Source organism: Zootoca vivipara, chromosome 17, assembly GCF_963506605.1.
Source record: "Zootoca vivipara chromosome 17, rZooViv1.1, whole genome shotgun sequence".
In the NCBI taxonomy this organism is placed as follows: Eukaryota; Metazoa; Chordata; class Lepidosauria; order Squamata; family Lacertidae; genus Zootoca; species Zootoca vivipara.
Window position 1 is genome coordinate 29,629,424 of NC_083292.1, and position 18,713 is coordinate 29,648,136.

An 18,713-nucleotide genomic window follows, 5' to 3' on the forward strand; every position below is an offset into this window, starting at 1 on the left:
CTGTCACGGGCTCCTGTATATCTGAGCTGAACAGGAACCTACATGTGGCCATTCAGCTTCTGCTTCAAATCCTCTGGCAAAGGAGATTTTCACCTGCACCTGGGGCAGTCTGTTGCACTGACAAGCTGCTCATACTGTCAGGAACATCCTCTTAAGGTTGAGTGAAAATCCCCTTTCTTGCATTTGGGATTCATTGGTCCGGGTCCGACCCTAAAGGGCGGCAGGAAACAATGTCACTCCATCATCTTTGTGACAGCCCTTCAGATATTTAATGGTGGCTATTATGTCGTCTCTCAGTGGTCCCTTTCTGCAGGATAAACAAACCCAACTCCCTTAGACTTTCTTTCAAGGCAGCCTTCAACCTTTGTTCAGAAAACTGTGGGTTGGCAGGCAATCAGATTTTTAAGATAATAATACTTAGGGCTGTTCCAAGACATTTTGGTACCTGAGCCAAACCACAACATGGCGTCTCTCCACCCCCCCCCCAGGGAAGATCTACATCAGGAATGGGGAGGGGGGGGGATAAAGATCTACAATGGGAACGAAGGGGTTAGTGAAGATCGAGAAGCGGACACGGAGCAATGGATTCAAACTTCAAGAAAGAAGATTCCACCTAAACATTAGGAAGAACTTCCTGACAGTAAGAGCTGTTCGGCAGTGGAATTTGCTACCAAGGAGTGTGGTGGAGTCTCCTTCTTTGGAGGTCTTTAAGCAGAGGCTTGAGAGGCATATGTCAAGAATGCTTTGATGGTGTTTCCTGCTTGGCAGGGGGTTGGACTGGATGGCCCTTGTGTGGTCTCTTCCAACTCTATGATTCTATGATTCTATCTACATAGGGAACACGGGGACAGGGGAATCAAATCATCTTTACCTGACAGTTGAAGTGGGAATCAGAGACTGTTGCGGAAGAAAAGGGTCCGCTCTGAATCATGCCAGGTGGATGCAAAGCCCAGGAGACCACAGAGGGCAGCCTCCCATTGCCTCCCTAGGGGTGAGAGGAGACCAGCAATGCTTCACATTTGCCAAGAGGCTGCTGTAAAGGTGGCATAGGGGGGGGGAGTGCCAAAGAGGCATGCTGCCAAGGAGCCAGTGCCAAGAAATGTACAACAACCATCGCAGTTGCAGTTGCAGTGGTAGCGGGCAAGGCAATCCTTGGAGGCCAGATTTGTTGCCCCTGTGGATTCTGCCGTGCGAGGCAGTTGCCTCTCTTTGCATCATGGGTGGGCTAGCCTTGAGAACAGCAGCAGCAGCAGCAACAACAACAACAGTTTGGCTGCCCCCTCTCCGGAAAACTTTACATGTTATATAATTTGATCTGCTTCTCAAAACTGCAAACGAACTCGGGTGCTTTGGCAGAAAAGTTGCATACAAATGCAATGAATTAATGGATGTTGTTCCTGGCCCTCCATTTGGCCTGATCCTGCATGGCTCTTCTTACATTCCTCTTCACCCAGGTATCTGATGGAATTTAAGAAGCTTTCAGGCAGCTTACAACCCTGTGTAGCGACTCCCTTGCGCTGGGCAACTAATACATTAAATCCATCCATCAGGAATGTTGCTGACATGCCCCCGTCCTGTAAGAGCAAACGAGCTGCTGTGTTTGCTCAAGATCAAAGGTCCACCTACCCCAGTGTCCTGTTTCCAACTGCGGCTAGGCTGATGTTTCTGGAAAACCCCATAACCAAGTCCACCGTATGGTCCTTGCCTACGGCCTATTCTCCAGCACAGTGGCATAGCACCGGAGCGGGGGGCGCAGGGGCAGTTGCCCCAGGTGCAAAATTGTTAGGGGCACAAAATGTCAACACCCGGTGCGGCCTCGTTACAGCTGCATGCTTCCATCGCTGGGCTCCATTGAAAACAGCTTCTCCATGCGAACCAGGAAGTAACCTCTCCAGACAACAGAGTGACTCTGTTTTTCTTATCTCTGCAGCCATGATCTGGGTGACAAGGACTCCCTTAGGCAGCTGAATGCACATGCATCTTCTGTCTGTTTCTCTCTCTCAGTGTGGCCCCGGGGCCTGGCAACCCACGCTACGCCCCTGCTCCAGCACCTGGTATTTAGCTATTGTGATGACTGCCCTTGAACATGGAAGCTCTATCTAGTTGTTGCGGCCACCATCACAGCTGCTGTGTCTCTCTCTCTCCTCAGCCCCTCCTGCAACCTGCGTTGGTACGATCCGGCATTCTGCCCCCTCCTTCTGTATCAGGTGGAGGCTGGTCCTTCCCAAGTCAAGGTGAGGGGGATGTGTGTGTGGTACGTACATGCAAACTGTGTGAATATCTCTGCATTTCTATAGCAACTGAGCCTTCGCGCTCTTGGAAGAGGCAACTTAAAGTTGTGTTTCTCTCCACCCTCCTGTCGGGTTGATGGCCACAATTGGGAATATATCACTGCGATCATGGACGGTAATTAGCCCATTTGTCTTTGCGGCCAGCTTCCTCCCTGCTCCCCCCAGCAGCAGGCGTGCTGCGATATTATCCATACTATGGATCGGCTTCCTGGTTAAGAGGACGATGCTCAGCGATTATAAGGGTAAGGACTTTATCCTCCTCGTGTCTTTTAGAGACATCCATCTGCAGGCTTTTCACGCTGCAATGAGAGCAGGCAATTGCCCTTGCCACCTCCCGTCCTGATCTTGCCTTCTTCTCCGCTTGCGTGACACCAGGAAGAAAGGCGGTAGCTCTGTGGAGGAGCACCTGCCTTGCAGGCAGAAGGTCCCAGGTTCAAATCCCAGAATCCCAGGATAGAGCTGGGAGAGACCGCCACCCACATCTGAAAGCCAGTGTGGTATAGTGGTTAGAGTGTCGGACTAAGCCCTGGGAGACCAGTGTTCGAATCCCCACTCACCCAAGAAGCTCAGTAGGTGTCAGGAGTTAGAGTCAGGCAATAAAACATAAGGTGTCCATGAAGTTAACTCTTTTTCCCAAAGAGATCAAAACAGCACAGGACTAGTGATCACAGCAACACTTCCCAGTAGGTCTTGCCCCAATGAGGCAGTTGCAAGGACTTCCCACAGCTCTCTAAGTCTCCTCCTTGTTTGGGTCCTTACCAAGCAATTTCAGGCTCTTTAGTCTAGTCTCTCGTTGCTCTGCCCTCTTCATTCCTCTCCGTGTATGTGCCTGATTTTGATGTGCCTGTGCAGAACCATTCTTCCCTGTTGTGTTGCTGCCTCAGCCCTTCCCTAAACGAGCCCAGCTAATCAGGGATCACATCAGCAAATTTGATGGCAACACTGGGAATACGTAGCCAATCAGATCCAGCAATGCAGTGACATTGCAGAGAGCAAGCAAAGGCAACTCGGAGTGATGGCGCGGCCGCCTGGGTCCATGCTGCCCTCACTCAGAATGGGGAAATGCTTTGGGGCACACTTTGGAGCTGAGTGGGGTTGCTTTTCCAGGGCCGCTGCAAATATCCCCACACCCCTTTCAGCACCTTCCCCTTGGGCAATGCTCCAGCTTCCCGTCAACCTTGGCTAGGCCTTGGTGGCACTTCCTCCTTTTTGTTTACCAGCCTCCGACTCCACTGGCATCCTCCGCCGTTTTTATGGCCAGGAATAAAAGTTATAGCATTTTTACGGAGTGATCCGCTGCTGTTTATTCCTTTATTAAACCTCCATTCCTGTTTTATTATGGAGAATGACGGATGGGCCCCCTGCAGGTCAGGGAAACAGTAAGCATTTCAAGCCCGGTGACTGATGGGTAGCTGCACACAGCGTCCAGGGGGAGCAAAGTGGAAGGGGGGGGGGTGTCCATCAATCATAAAGGTAACGGAAAATCTCCAGTGGGGATGAGGCTCTTTATGGCTTTACTTTATTATGATGATGATTTTTTAACAGGAAAACATGGATTTTGTTCCACTTCCCCAGGAAGTCACCTAGGGAGGAATTAAAGCTGTGGCAAGGAGCCAGGCGGGCTGATCTGCTGTCAAAATGGCAGCCAGCCACAGAGTCGGCTGGCTAGAGTGACTCCTCCTCCTCTTAGGAGGAAAAAGGAAGGGCAGCGGGTGGGAAAACTCAGGACAAAGGAGGTCCTCCAGGCCTCTGTCTAGGCCACGCCCTTTCATAGGCCACGCCCACTTCCCCAAGCCACACCTTCACAGAGCACCTTTACCTGGCTGGAATGTGCCCTTGGGCTGTGATCATGCCTCTCGCTGGCCTGCAAGGAGGATGAAGTAGTTGTGTATGAAAAACCACTAACGTGTGTAAGTGGAAATTCGGGAAATAAGCCCGAGAGGCCATGGTGCGGTTACACCTGCTCTTAAAATGTATGTATTTTAAAATTTATTGTATCAGACCCTCCAAGTGTCCCTATTTTCCAGGGACATTCCCGGATTTACAGAAGCCGTCCCGGTTTCTGATTTGATCCTGGAATGTCCTGCTTTTCCTAAGGACATTTCTCTTTTCATCGGAGAAATGTTGGATGGTATGGACATCTGAAGGCAGCCCTGTATAAGGATTTTAAAAAAAATGTTTAATGTTTTATTATGTTTCTATATATTTGGAAGCTGCCAATTATTTATTATTATTTATACCCCGCCCATCTGGCTGGGTTTCCCCTGCCACTCTGGGTGACTTCCAACAAATACCAAAATTCATTAAAATACATTAAAATATCATGGATTAAAAACTTCCCTAAACAGGGTTGCCTTTAGGTGTTTTCTAAATGTCAGGTAGTTGTTTATTTCCTTGACCTCCGATGGGAGGGCGTTCCACAGGGCAGGCGCCACTACCGAGAAGGCCCTCTGCCTTGTTCCCTTTAGCTTTGCTTCTCGCAGTGAGGGAACCGCCAGAAGGCCCTCGGCGCTGGATCTCTGTGTCCGGGCTGAATGGTGGGGGTGGAGATGCTCCTTCAGGTATATAGGATCGAGGCCGTTTAGGGCTTTAAAGGTCAGCACCAACACTCGGTGCTCCTAAATGTACTGGGAGTCAATGTAGATCTCTTAGGTTATGTGGTTTCGGCGGCCGCTCCCAGTCACCAGTCTAGCTGCCGCATTCTGGATTAATTGCAGTTTCCGGGTCACCTTCCAAGGTAGCCCCACGTAGAGCGCATTGCAGTAGTCCAAGCGGGAGATAACTAGAGCATGCACCACTCTGGTGAGGCAGTCTGCGGGCAGGTAGGGTCTCAGCCTGCGTACCAGATGGAGCTGGTAGACAGCCGCCCTGGCTATTTATTATTATTATTATTGACATTCCTATTTTCATCGGAGAAACGTCGGAGAGTATGTTTACCAGAATTTCCAAAAGGCAGTGCTTTGTCCTGGAGTCAATTGAAAAATCGTGTTTCTTGGCATTTATGTAAAAAGAAAGAAAAAAAGAAAGAAGGAAAGAAAGAAAAGGGGGGAAAAAGCTTAACAACTTTGGGGTTTGTCTAAAAAAACTCATCCATTTGGGGGGTCTTCCTAAAAAAAAGCTGAACAACTTTTGCAGTGCCCTGGCTTTTTGAAATATGGCAACCCTAAGTACTGTATGTTGTACTGTACAGTATGTCTATTTCTCTATGTGTTTGTGTATTTGCACACACACTTTGGTTGTAAAATGGGACTTTAATGGGAAGCAATGTATAAATCTAATCCACCTAAACCTGCGACAAAGGAGTTGTTGGCGAATAGATCACCTGAGGACTGCACCCCCCCCCAGCTTTTCAACCTCCACAACTTGATGGAGGCAAGCAAATCTTCTGCGTTGGCACCCGCAAATCCAAATGAGAAATGTCCTCTCTCTGACCTTCCTTCGGCTGAAAGTCAAAAGAGCAGAGCTGCTTGTAGAAGGGAGGGATGGGGGAGTTTGAAATGTGAGCCATGATTAATGTACCAGTTTGTGCCTGTGCGCTGCTTAAAAGTTCAGCCCTGCCCCCAGGAGATGGCAAGCAGGAAGAATGGTTTTGAAATACTGCTGGTCCTGCTACTCAAAATCAAGGGGAGAGGAAACCTTTTGCAGGGTGAGGGCCACATGCCCTTCTGCGCAACCTCATGGCGGCCTTTGTACAGTAGGCAGTAATATTAATATTATTAATAATAATATAGACTCACACAGTTGGAGGGATCCAAGGGTCATCTAATCCAACCCCCTCCTGCCCATTGCCATCCCTGGGTGGACCTGAACCACCAACCTTCTGGTTAACAGCCAGACACGCTGAGTCATTGTATTATTATTATTATTATTATTATTATTATTATTATTATTATTATTATTATGCCTATCTTATTGGGTTGCCCCAGCCACTCTGAGCGGCTTCCAAGTAATTATAACACAGTAAGACCTCAAACATTAAAAACCTTAAACATTAAAAAATACAGGGCTGCCTTCAGATATCTTCTAAAAGTCAGGTAGTTGTTTATTTCCTTGACATCTGATGGGAGGGCGTTCCACAGGGCGGGCGCCACTACCAAGAAGGCCCTCTGCCTGGTTCCCTGAAACCTCATTTCTTGCAGTGAGGGAATCGCCAGAAGGCCCTCGGAGCTGGACCTCAGTGTCCAGGTTGAATGTTGGGGGTGGAGATGCTAGTTTCTAGACACCCTCACACACACCCCTTCTCTATCCTCCAGGCAAGCATGATCAGAGCGATCAAGGACATATTCCAGCCAGGCAAAAACACTCCCAGTGTGTAGCAGGGTCTGTAAGGTTATGTAGAGAGTCTGAAGGGCTGCATTTATGCCCTGAGCCTGAAGTTCTCCACCCTGCTCTGAAAAGTTCGTTTGTGTGTTTATGGAATTGCCAAGATGATGAAAACCTTTTTGTGGTTTTTGTGGTGGAGGAAAGGAAGAGAATTGCAGAATGGTAGAGTTGGAAGAGACCACAAGGGTCGTCTAGTACAACCCAATGCAATGCAGGAAACCTTCGCCAACATGGGGCTCGAACCCACAAAAAACTACACATTTTGGATGTGCACTGGTCATGAGAATTGACTCATTTCTGAATCTGTAGCATTGGAGAGCAGCCTGATCCATTTATTCCGTTCTCAGTTCAATGTGATAAAAATTTATGCTATGTTCTTTCCCATTCACTGTAACGGGGAATCTAAGCATGTTTATAATGTTTTCCCCCTTTCACAGAAGTGGATGGACTTTGCAGGCAGGGTGGGTTAAGCCTGCCAAACAGTAGACACAAGTAGCCAGGGTTTCATGCAGTTTTTAAGGATCAGGTTTAAATTTTGTTTGTTTGCTTTTTTTAAAAAAAGGGATTTTTTTCCCATTTTCTGCCCAAACTGAATGGAATTTGCAGACATAGTCACCATTCTGAGATGACGAAGCTGGTTGCCAAATTTCAGAATGATAGCTGCAAGTGGTTCTCCCACAAGGGGTTGGTTCAATAGGAATCATTGGGGGTGGGTAGTGGGTGGGAAGTATGAACCCCCAGGAAATATAGGGCGGAATGTCATGAGGGGCCAGTGAAGTCAATGGAAAGTGAGAGCATGGGGATGTAGCTAGCCGAGGACCAAAATGGCGGCATCACTTATGGTCTCTAATCGCCTCAGGATTACTTTGGTGCAGAGTGGAGTCTAAAATGCATACAATTTTAAGGCATCGTCCTTGCTCTGGCAGAGTAATGCTATGTTGACTCCGGGGTCCATAAAGCAAGACTCGACCTTCAAGAAGAAATTGACGAAGCCTTCTCTGAGGACTCCGCAGATGCAGAGATGGCCGAGGGAGGAATGAAAGCAATGGAGGAAGACAGAGAATCAGATGACTACATAAACAAGACAAGGGAAGCTCTAGCCTCATATTGGACGGAGACCCTGGACCCTTTTGAACAGAAGTTTGGAACGTGAGAATATGTGAGGGCAGTGCAACCAGGGCAGCTAACATGATGCTCTCCATTGATGGTGGTCAGGGATGATGGACGATGGAGTCCAACAGCATCTGCATGGCGTTGGCTACCCCTGAAATACGTGGGATATTTAAAAAGCAGTCAAACCAACAATGCGGGTTTTGCTAGAGAGGCACATGACAGGAGCTGAAGCTCACAGAGTTTTTCCTGTAAGTTTGCTAGAGAGGACTGTGTGAGAGACACTCCCACTGTGCCCAGACAGGGGGAGGGCATAGCTATATATTCTCCTACTGGCCTGGATACACTCACTTCTTTCCCCATCTCCTTCCACCCCATCAGCAATGTGAGAACGTCTGCCTGTCTGAGCTCAGATTGCATTTTAACTAGACCTAAGTACGTCTGAGGGATGCGGGTGACGCTGTGGTTTAAACCACAGAGCCTAGGGCTTGCCGATCAGAAGGTCAGCGGTTCGGATCCCCGCGACAGGGTGAGCTCCTGTTGCTTGGTCCCTGCTCCTGCCAACCAAGCAGTTCGAAAGCATAAAGTGCAAGTAGATAAATAGGTACCGCTACAGCAGGAAGGTAAACAGCACTTCCATGCGCTGCTCTGGTTCGCCAGAAGCGGCTTAGTCATGCTGGCCACATGACCCGGAAGCTGAATGCTGGCTCCCTCGGCCAGTAAAGCGAGATGAGCGCCGCAACACCAGAGTCGTCTGCGATGGACCTAACGGTCAGGGGTCCCTTTACCTTTTTAAGTACGTCTGAGCCTAGGGCTTGCTGATCAAAATGTCCGCGGTTCGAATCCCCACGACGGGGTGAGCTCCCGTTGTTCAGTCCCAGCTCCTGCCCACCTAGCAATTCAAAAGCACGTCAAAGTGCAAGTAGATAAATAGGTACTGCTCTGGCGGGAAGGTAAACAGCGTTTCCGTGTGCTGCTCTGGTTCGCCAGAAGCGGCTTAGTCATGCTGGCTACATGACCTGGAAGCTGTCTGCGGACAAACGCCGGCTTCCTCGGCCAATAAAGCGAGATGAGCGCCGCAACCCCAGAGTCATCCACGACTGGACCTAACGGTCAGGGGTACCTTTACCTTTACCTAAGTATGTCTCTGTAGCTGAATTACCATTTCAAGTCTGCCTGAACAAAGCTGCTGCATCTGTTACTCTTCAACAAGTATTTTGAGCGAGGAAATGTTATTTTTACTTCCCCCAAAGCTGATTGCATGATTATTTATTCCTGCCAAATGGGGATGGTATAGATAAGAAAATTGTTGTTGTTTTAAGGGGGAGAAAAAGGGGAAATATTGGGGAAATCCAGGCTGCCTTAAAATCCAGGATTGCTTAAACTAAAACTAAAACTAAGTTAAGACACAAAGGGATGCACTCTTCTGAGCTCACACGCATGAGGAAGGGAGGATAATATCTAATAGATATATCCTCTCCTATTATCCTAACAAAATAGACATTTTGGGGAGGGATGGGGGAAACTGGGAAAAAAGGGAGGGAAGTTTTTGAAACTGCTAGAAATTATTGAAATTTGTGTGTCTGGTCCTACATCTGGCTCTGAGAGAAGCCTATTGGGTAGCTCCCCTGCCATTCCAGTCGGCTCCCTTCTCCAGACCAGCCAACCTGCCATGCACGCACCACGGGTGGCGTTTTCTCTCTGTTTGCAGTCAAAACGTGCAGCCGGAGCCCCCGTGGCTGATTTATAATCCCAGAGTGTTATTGCGGCTCGCTCTCCTCCCCCGAATACTAACGGCCTCGGTGGCAGCTGTTTGAATGGAACTTAATTAAAAAACAATCGCGGCCCATTTGGAGGCGAGTGCTAATTCGGAGAGATCAAAGAGCCGCTATCGGGGAGCGGCGGCTGCTCCTGGCGGGCTCCAGGCTCATTCGGAACCTCGTCACACAGAGAGCCGGGACGTGGCTGTCGCCTCTGCGTGGAGCCCGTGGCGGAGTGTGTGCGTGTGTGACAAGAGGAGATGACATGCGGGAGGAAAGGATGGCAGCCGGGAAGGAGCAGCTCTTTGGTGGCGCCGCCGAACCCAGTATCCTGTCTCTGTCAAGGGAGGCATTAAACAGCCCTATTAACTTAGTGTATCACCTCTTTCATGGGAGGACTGAATCCCTCTCCTCTAACCCAGTAGGCTGCCTCTGTCAGTTAGGGAATAAATAGAGCCCTCTGAACCAGACAGTATATATTATCTCTGTCTAGGGGAGGCTGAATGGCTCTCCTCCAACCCAGTGTATTGCCTCTGTCAAGGGATGGAGTAAACAGCCCTTTAACTCACTATCAAAGGGGGATGGAGGGATTAAATAGCCCTCCTAACCCAGTATGGTGGTGCTGTGGGTTAAACCACAGAGCCTAGGGCTTGCCGATCAGAAGGTCGGCGGTTTGAATCCCCGCTCCCGTTGCTCGGTCCCAGCTCCTGCCAACCTAGCAGTTCGAAAGCATGTCAAGTAGATACTGTAAATAGGTACCGGTACAGCGGGAAGGTAAACGGCGTTTCAGTGCGCTCCTCTGGTTCGCCAGAAGCGGCTTAGTCATGCTGGCCACATGACCTGGAAGCTGTACGTCGGCTCCTTCGGCCAATAACGCGAGATGAGCACCGCAACCCCAGAGTCGGTCACGACTGGACCTAATGGTCAGGGGTCCCTTTACCTTTACCTAAACCAGTATACTTCCTCTGCTGAAAATGACTGCAGCCAGTGGCATAGCATGGGTTGCCAGCATCCAGGGCCTAACGGTGTCCGTGTCATACAGGAGACCGCAGCTGCAGAGATAAGAAAAGAAGAGTCGTTCTGTTGTCTGGAGCGGTCACTTCCTGGTTCACATGGAGAAGCCATTTTCAACAAAGCCAAGTGACGGAAGCATGCAGCTGTATTGAGGCAGCACCGAGTGTTGAAATTTTGTGCCCCTAACAATTTTTTGCCCGGGGCAACCACCCCTGTGCCCCTCCCCATGCTACACCACTGACTACAACACTTTGTGTGAAAAGGAGAATCTGAGTTTAAGATTTTATCATTCTTATCATCATCATCATCATTATTATTACAGTGCAATGCAATGGGGAAATTGCAGCATAAATCAGAAGAGACCTGAGATTCAGCTATACAGCTGCAAATATATTTTAAGCATGTTTTAATTGCATTATACAAATGTGACACTAGATGGTGATGGTGAGCTAATGGCAAATTCAATATATATATTTTAAAACTTTTTAAAAAAAACATTTTCACTGCATTTATTTTTACATATGTGTAGATTCAACCCAGGGCTCAAATTCTGTACTTGGTTGACATGGGCCTATTACACACTCTCAGTCTAAAGCGAGGAGGAGACCAACAGGCGGTAAAACCACCAGATCCAATAACAGGTAGCATAACAACAACAACAACAACAACAACAACATATTATTATTATTTATACCCCGCCCATCTGGCTGGGTTTCCCCAGCCACTCTGGGCGGCTTCCAACAGAAAAATAAAATAAAATACCGGTAATCTATTAAACATTAAAAGCCTCCCTAAACAGGGCTGCCTTCAGATGTCTTCTAAAAATCTGGTAGCTGTTTTTCTCTTTGACATCTGATGGGAGGGCGTTCCCCTGATTGATTGATTGATTGATTGGCAGGTAGGTAAGAAGGTAAGTGAGGCTGCGGTTGGTTGGTGGGGCAGTGCCACAATGAATCAGCCTCCAGTTGCACAACTCAGTGGCGCACCATCTTGTCCAGCGGTGGCTTCTCTCTGTTTGCAACCACATTCAGGAGAATCACAGCTTCGAAGCCTGTCAATCAGCTGCCTGCTACCAGATACAAATCTCCCGGAAAAGCAGATCAGTGTGTGTGTGCGTGGATTAATTGGGCTTCTCAAGCACTTTCACAGCCCCTTTCTCACCCCCCCTCCCCTTTCCCCGTGTTTTAAAGACTATTCCAGCTTTGCAAATAATTTCCCAAGGCCCGTCTGCCTGCACCCTCAACTTCACTCCATCTGCTTCCACTTTCATGCTCTCTCTTTTCCCCTTCCCTAAATTCCATCTATCCATCTGCTTAAGGGAGGCGGAGGGAGGAAGCTGCAGGAGCGATGTCACGAATGAATGGATATTATATGTAGGGAAGGGCCGCTGCTCAGTTGTAGAGCATCTCCTTTGCGTGCAGAAGGTCGCAATTCCCAGCATCTGCCGGTAGGGATCAGAAAGCCCCCTGCCTGAATCTCTGAAGAACTGCTGCCAGTCAGTGTAAATCAGGGGTGGAGGACCTCTGGCCCACAGGCTGATTTGGGGGTGCCAGGGGAGTCCAAGCTAGCCTGTGAGGCCATTTCCCCAAACCACACCCACCCACTGACTGACATCACTTGTGATGTCATTGGACGGGCAGGTGGGCAGGGTTAAATTCTGATGCTTTGGCTGCCCATAGCTATTTCCCAGCAGGAGAACAGGGACCGGCAGCCGAAGCGGCTGGATTTAAGCCCCAATCGCCAGCTGGTGAGTGGGGGTTAAATCCTGCTTAGTTCAGCCAGATTTCGTCCAAATTGCCAGGTCAGAAATTATGAAAACCATAGCACAATATGGACTTCAAACCAGTTCTGGATGATATATCAGTATATTGCCCAGCCCTAGGGGGCATCTATCACAAATCATGATGGATGTGTGTGTGCCATGCAGAAATCACACTGTGAGAGAAACCTTGAAGCCAGCCATTGCTTCTCTCGATTCCTGCAGCCCCTATTAACTCTGCTGGCGCAGCTCTCTCCTGCCTCACGCAGGGGGGCAGCAAATCACAAGATCAAGTGCCGGCAAAAAACACGATGCAGGAAAAACAGTGAAGCCAGCCAATGCATCTACACAGCTCCATCCTTATTTCAGACATCGTGATATATCTGCATATCGTGATGTTTAGCTGGTGGTATATATCATGATGTTGAAAATCATGGTTTCCAGCCCTACCCCCCCCCCCTCATTTTAGCAGAGAATTGTTATGAGTTTGTGGGCACCAGTCTCCTTTAATCCTTGGATCCAGCAAGTGTTAGAATTCAATTTAAGGCTTGGGGTGCTAAACGGTGCACCAGACACTTCCAAATCCTGGATCCAGCAAGTGTCAAAAGCAAATTAAGCCAGGCTAGTTTCCTGTGTTGAGCTGATTGCCTGGCCCTGAAGAGGACAAAGGATGGGTGCGGTCCTCCTCTCTCAACAGAAAAAGCGAGAGTTTATAGTAGTGAGGTTATGACTGTGATGTGAACTAGAAGCAAAGGCTGCAGGCTGGAAAGCCACAGAGAGAGAGAGAGAGAGAGAGAGAGAGAGAGAGAGAGAGAGAGAGAGAGAGAGAGAGAGAGGCCTGATTTCTGCTGGGATTCAAGTCTGTGGCTATGGGAGAAGCAATACCTTCTGGGGTGTTAACGCTGAGAGTCCCTCCATCGCAGGCTCAGGTTGCATATAGGTGTAAATAAACCCCACATCCTAAAGACAGCAGAGTCTCCACTGTCCCTCATTCCAAAGGGTAAATATCAGGAACCCCTGGAATCTCACCCCACACAGAGACTGGGGTGGCGTGCAACAGCATGTGGTACCCCCAAGATGTAGTGGTTAAGAGTATTAAGCTGGGACCTGGGAGACCAGAGTTCGAATCCCTGCTCGGCCATGAAGCTCACTGGGTGACTTTGGGCCAGCCACTGCCTCTCGGCCTAACCTACCTCACTGGGTTGTTGTGGGAATTAAATGTATGCCACCTTGAGCTCCTTGGAGGAAAAAGGTGGGATAGAAATGCAACAAATAAATAAAAATCAAAAAGCCACCACATTGTCATGGGTAAATGCCCCAAACAGGCAGCATGTTTTTTAGTTACTATCACCAGGAATGGCAGGAGGGAAGGCGGGAAGGTTGAACTGGGCAGTGTTGGGTCGGATCCACAGCCCCAAATCCCCCACCCTATTCTTTGTGGTTGAAGAAGCATTATGGGGCATTTCACAAAACATTCTCCCCCCCCCCAGGGGGAGTGGGGGGGACGATGATCACTGAAATCTCCCAGCAGTCCAGGAGAGCCTGACAAGGGAAACCCTGAGACGATTTCTCGGGCAGGGAAGGGAGGCATTTTGACCGAGCGCAGGTGGAAGTCTGTGCCAAACAACTAAAAGGGCAGGTTTGTGTGCGCTTGTGATTTTTCTCAGAGCAGGTGGTGGGCAACCTGCGGCCCAAAGGCCATGTGCAGCCCTCAGCATAATTATGCCAAGCTCTCGGCCCAATTTCCAAAGCTGTCAGTTCAGACTTCAGGGAAAGAGCAATGTGTCCCTCCCCATGCAGCCCGCTGGGTGGAGAAGAGGAGAGAGCCAGGGCAAGGGAGAAGAGCGAAAAGAGAGAGGCAGCAATAAAGGGGTGGCAGAGAGAGAGCATGCAAGGGAGGAAGGAGGGAAGGGGAAGGAGGGAGGGAGGGGGAGGGAGGGAGGGTGTGGAAGAAACAGAGGGAGAAAGAGACAGGGTGGCAGAAAACACTAGAGAGAGTGGAGTGGCAGAAAACGAGGGAAAAGAAAGAGCACAGAATCATAGATGACCCACAAGGATCATCTAGTCCAAACCTCTGCAATGCAGGAATCATTAGGAAATGTCTCAATAAAGGGATACTGATTTTCATTCCTCTTCCTTGATCCAGGATATAAAGAGTTTCCCCCAAAAAAGGTTAGAGTTGACAAACCTAGACAGCATCTTAAAAAGCAGAGACATCACCTTGCCGACAACGGTCCGTATAGTTAAAGCTATGGTTTTCCCAGTAGTGATGTATGGAAGTGAGAGCTGGACCATAATGAAGGCAGATCGTCGAAGAATTGATGTTTTTGAATTATGGTGCTGGAGGAGACTCTTGAGGGTCCCATGGACTGCAAGAAGATCAAACCTCTCCATTCTGAAGGAAATCAGCCCTGAGTGCTCACTGGAAGGACAGATCCTGAAGCTGAGGCTCCAATACTTTGGCCACCTCATGAGAAGAGAAGACTCCCTGGAAAAGACCCTGGTGTTGGGAAAGATGGAGGGCACAAGGAGAAGGGGACGAGATGGTTGGACAGTGTTCTCAAAGCCACCAACATGAGTTTGACCAAATTGCGGGAGGCAGTGGAAGACAGGAGTGCCTGGCATGCTCTGGTCCATGGGGTCACGAAGAGTCGGACACGACTAAACGACTAAACAACAACATTTTCACACTAGCTAGAAGCCCTCATGATAGCTTCACAATAGTAGCCGATTGCTGCAATTGAATGCCCATGTATTGAACTTTGGCACCCCTAAAAAAAAAGGAAAAGTGGGTACCTTTGTCCACTCTTGGGTCTTGGCCTCCGTCTTGCCACTGAATAGTTGCCCACACCTGCCCTAGAGCACTGGACATGTGGTTCCCCCATGCCCGAGCGATCTTAGTGGTACCTTTGGCTCCTCTGCTCCACCCCCCACCCCACCCCCTCGGACCTTGGCCTGGGCCTTCCCTGAGCCAGCGTTTTATTATGGGCACTATTGAAATTCATGTTGAGCAGCGGAGCGCAGCCCAGAGTGCAGCCGGAGCACGCCAGACGCTAATGCTGCGCAGCCGAGATTGATAGAGGTCTGGAGTTTAATAGAGCACCCTCGCTTTTCTTTTGTCAGCCGCGAATGGGTTCTTCAAGGTCCAGGCGGGAAATTGCTTTTGCAAAGGGAAGGAGAAGAAGAAGAAGAAGAAAATGCACGCACGCACACACACACACACACACACACACTCACACACACACATGGGCGCAGCCACAGCCAGAAATTCAAAACACCAAAAGCACAGAGATAAAGAGCTACGCCAAGGCTGGCGGTTCCTCCTCACCTCCAAGGAGGGGAAGAGATTAAGGAGGTGGTGGCAGGAAAGTGAGCTGAAAATGGGCGCCCCCGTCCATCTCTGCAGAATACCGTGCAAGGTTGATGCGGAGGCTGTCCTTGGATGCCTCTTTGATCACAAAATCAAACAGGGGAGGGGGCTCAGCTGAGTGGCAAAACATCTGCTTTGTATGCAGAAGGTCCCTGGTTCAATCCAAGGCATCTCCAGGTAGGACAGGGACTTTCCCCTCGTCTGACACCCTGGAGAGTCCCTGTCAGTTACCAAACTAGGTAGACCAATAGTCTAACTCACTGTACATTCTTAATATTGCTGGTGAGCTCTTTTTGGGAGCGTTGGACCCCGGCCGATAGATATTTGGCCTTCGTTCCTGCCTGGCTCCTGGTTCTGAATATCCCCCGTTGCCAGATTAAGCGAAGGCAAGTTTTGCTTATTGCTTCAATATCTTGCCCGTCGTAAATGCCTGGATCAATTAGATTTCTTTATAAGGAAACAGGAGCGGTTCTCTAATAGCTCATCAGCATTTTGCAGACATTGTGCATTCCGATTTTGAATGGGAAGGGGTCTCGCCGCCACCCCCCCCCAATGTGAAATTCTAGAATTCAGATTTGCCCCCGTTCGAGTGTTTATGTGAACAAACAGCGCCAGGATCTTATTTTAACAAAATCTCAACTTCTTAGGATGTGGTGTTTATTCTGTACTAGAAAAGTTGTGCTGGAGAGACTTCTGGATCAGACCAAAGACTCATGAGGTCTAGCATCCTGTTCTCACAGTGGCCAACCAAGTACCACAATGGGAACCCCCAAGTAAACCCTGAGCGGAACAGCAGTTTCCCCACATGATTTCCAGCAGCTGACATGACAGTGGAAATCACAGCCATTGTGCCTGGAAATGGTTCATAGCCTTCCCCTGCTTCCTGAATCCTCTTTCAAAGGCCTCCACATTGTTGGCCACATCTAGTGGCAGCGAGTTCTGCTTGAATAAGTCCTTCCTTTGGTCTCTTCTGAATTTCCCAACTTTCAGCTTCGCTGGATGACCTCAGATTCTAGTATCATGAAAGAACGAGAAAAACCGAGCTCTATCTACTTTCACCATAGCATGCAATATTTTAAGGCACCTCTTTCTTGCCTTTTTTCTAAAGAGCCCCAATGCTGTAACTTTTCCTCGCCCTTTAATAATTTTCTTGTCCTTTTCTGGTTGTTTTCCACCTTGTCCACAGCTGCTGCATTGTGGGCTGACATTTTTAGCAAGCTTGACCCCAAGGTCTCAGTCCTGATCGGTCACCTCCGCTTCAGACTCCACTAATGGATATATGAAGTTACACCCCATTGTAGCTCACTATATGCTCAGGCTGAATTGCATTCACCATTTTACTGCCCATTCTGCTGGAGAGATCCTATTGGAGCCTTTCACAATCCCATCTTGTTTCAATGTTCCTGAACAAAACCGGTATTGTGAGCAATTTAAAAAGCACACATCCTAGCAGTGGCCTCGCGGGGGGGGGGGGTGTTGCCCCAGGTGCATTTTTTTGAGGGGGCACAACCAGGTGTTCCCATGACAGGGGAAGGCAAGCTTCAGGGCAGGGACAGCCGTGACAGCAGCTCTTCTCCAAAGGATCAATCTGTTTGTGATTGATCAGTGGATAGAAAAATCCCCGGGAAAATTTCCCAGCAATATTTTTGCATGAATGTATTGTGGTAGACCCACTTTTGGAGGTAATGTTATCTAAGATGCACAGTTTTGGAAAGCAATTTCCCCTAATACAATGCATCTTGTCATAGTTTAATGAATGTATATGCATTTTTATGCCAACATTACCTGCGCACGTGCATTTTTGCGCACACATCTCGACTGGAGAGCTGCATTGCAAAATTCGGAGAGGTACAGATTTCGAAGGAGGGCTGCGGTTCAGATCATTTTTGTTTTCCAAAGTGCAAATCGGGCAGGCTTCCCTTTCCATGCAAACTGAATGGGATTTCTTTCCCTTTGCCCCTTTTAGTTTGACCCAAATGTTTGTACGGGGACCGTGTGGCTATCCTTGTGGAGTCGTGGTCCCTTCCAACTCCACAATTCTATAAACTCCCGGCCAGATGCAACTGGCTCCCTACTTCCTTACCAATTTGATTTATTCTTTTGCTCTGGAGAGGGGGAACTATTTCTCAGCCTTAATCCTAACTTAGCCTGAGGCTCTCCTGGCTACTTGGAATTGGGTCTTCCTTTTTAGTCTTTTTTCCCACCGTTGGCTCCCTGCACTGCACTAAGCCAGATTTGCCTCTCTTAATCTTTCCCCCCAGAACCAAGTCCCTCCAGAGCCCTTGTTATTTCAGTAGGTCTCCCACACTCCCTTACCCCTGCTGCAGTCTCTCTCTCTCTCTCTCTTTGAACTGCCTCCATCCTGTCAGTCGTAGCGGATAATGAGATGCCCAGAACACTACGCACAATGCGTGCGATGCTCTCTCTCTCTCTCTCTCTCTCTCTCTCTCTCTCTCTCTCTCTCTCTCTCTCTCTCTCTCTCTCTCTCTCTCACACACACACACACACACACACACACATCCCTGCCTCTCTCCCAGGTGTGGTTCAGCTGCATAGAGATGCGGTCTCTCTGCCTCTGTACTCCGCAATGTGATGGTTCGGCACGTGCCATTTCCCCGGCTGCTTTGGCAGGTCGGCGGCTTCGTCTCCTCCCAGCCAGCCTTCCCTCTTTGCAACGCGATGGCTTTACCTATCTCCTCCCTTGCACCCTTCCCTCAGCACCCACAACCTTCTTAGCAAGTGAGCTTAGAAGGCTGGATAAATTAACACAGGGGTGGGGAGCCCCTAGCATCATCCCAAGCCTCTCTACCTGGCCCTCAGGACTCACCACACCCCTCCTTAGTCCTGCGTGACACCCTCTTTGAATGTTGTGGCCTAGCTGAGGGGCCGGCCTGTCCATGAGGCAGAGGGAGGCAACTGCCTCAGGCGCCGTAATCCAAGGAGAGCTTCCACAAGTTTGACTGTGTGAAATCTGCCACTACCAGAGGTGGCATTATTATTACAGTCGTACCTTGAGAGTCAAATGGAATCCGTTCCGGAAGTCTGTTCGGGTTCCAAAATGTTCGGAAACTGAAGCGCGGCTTCTG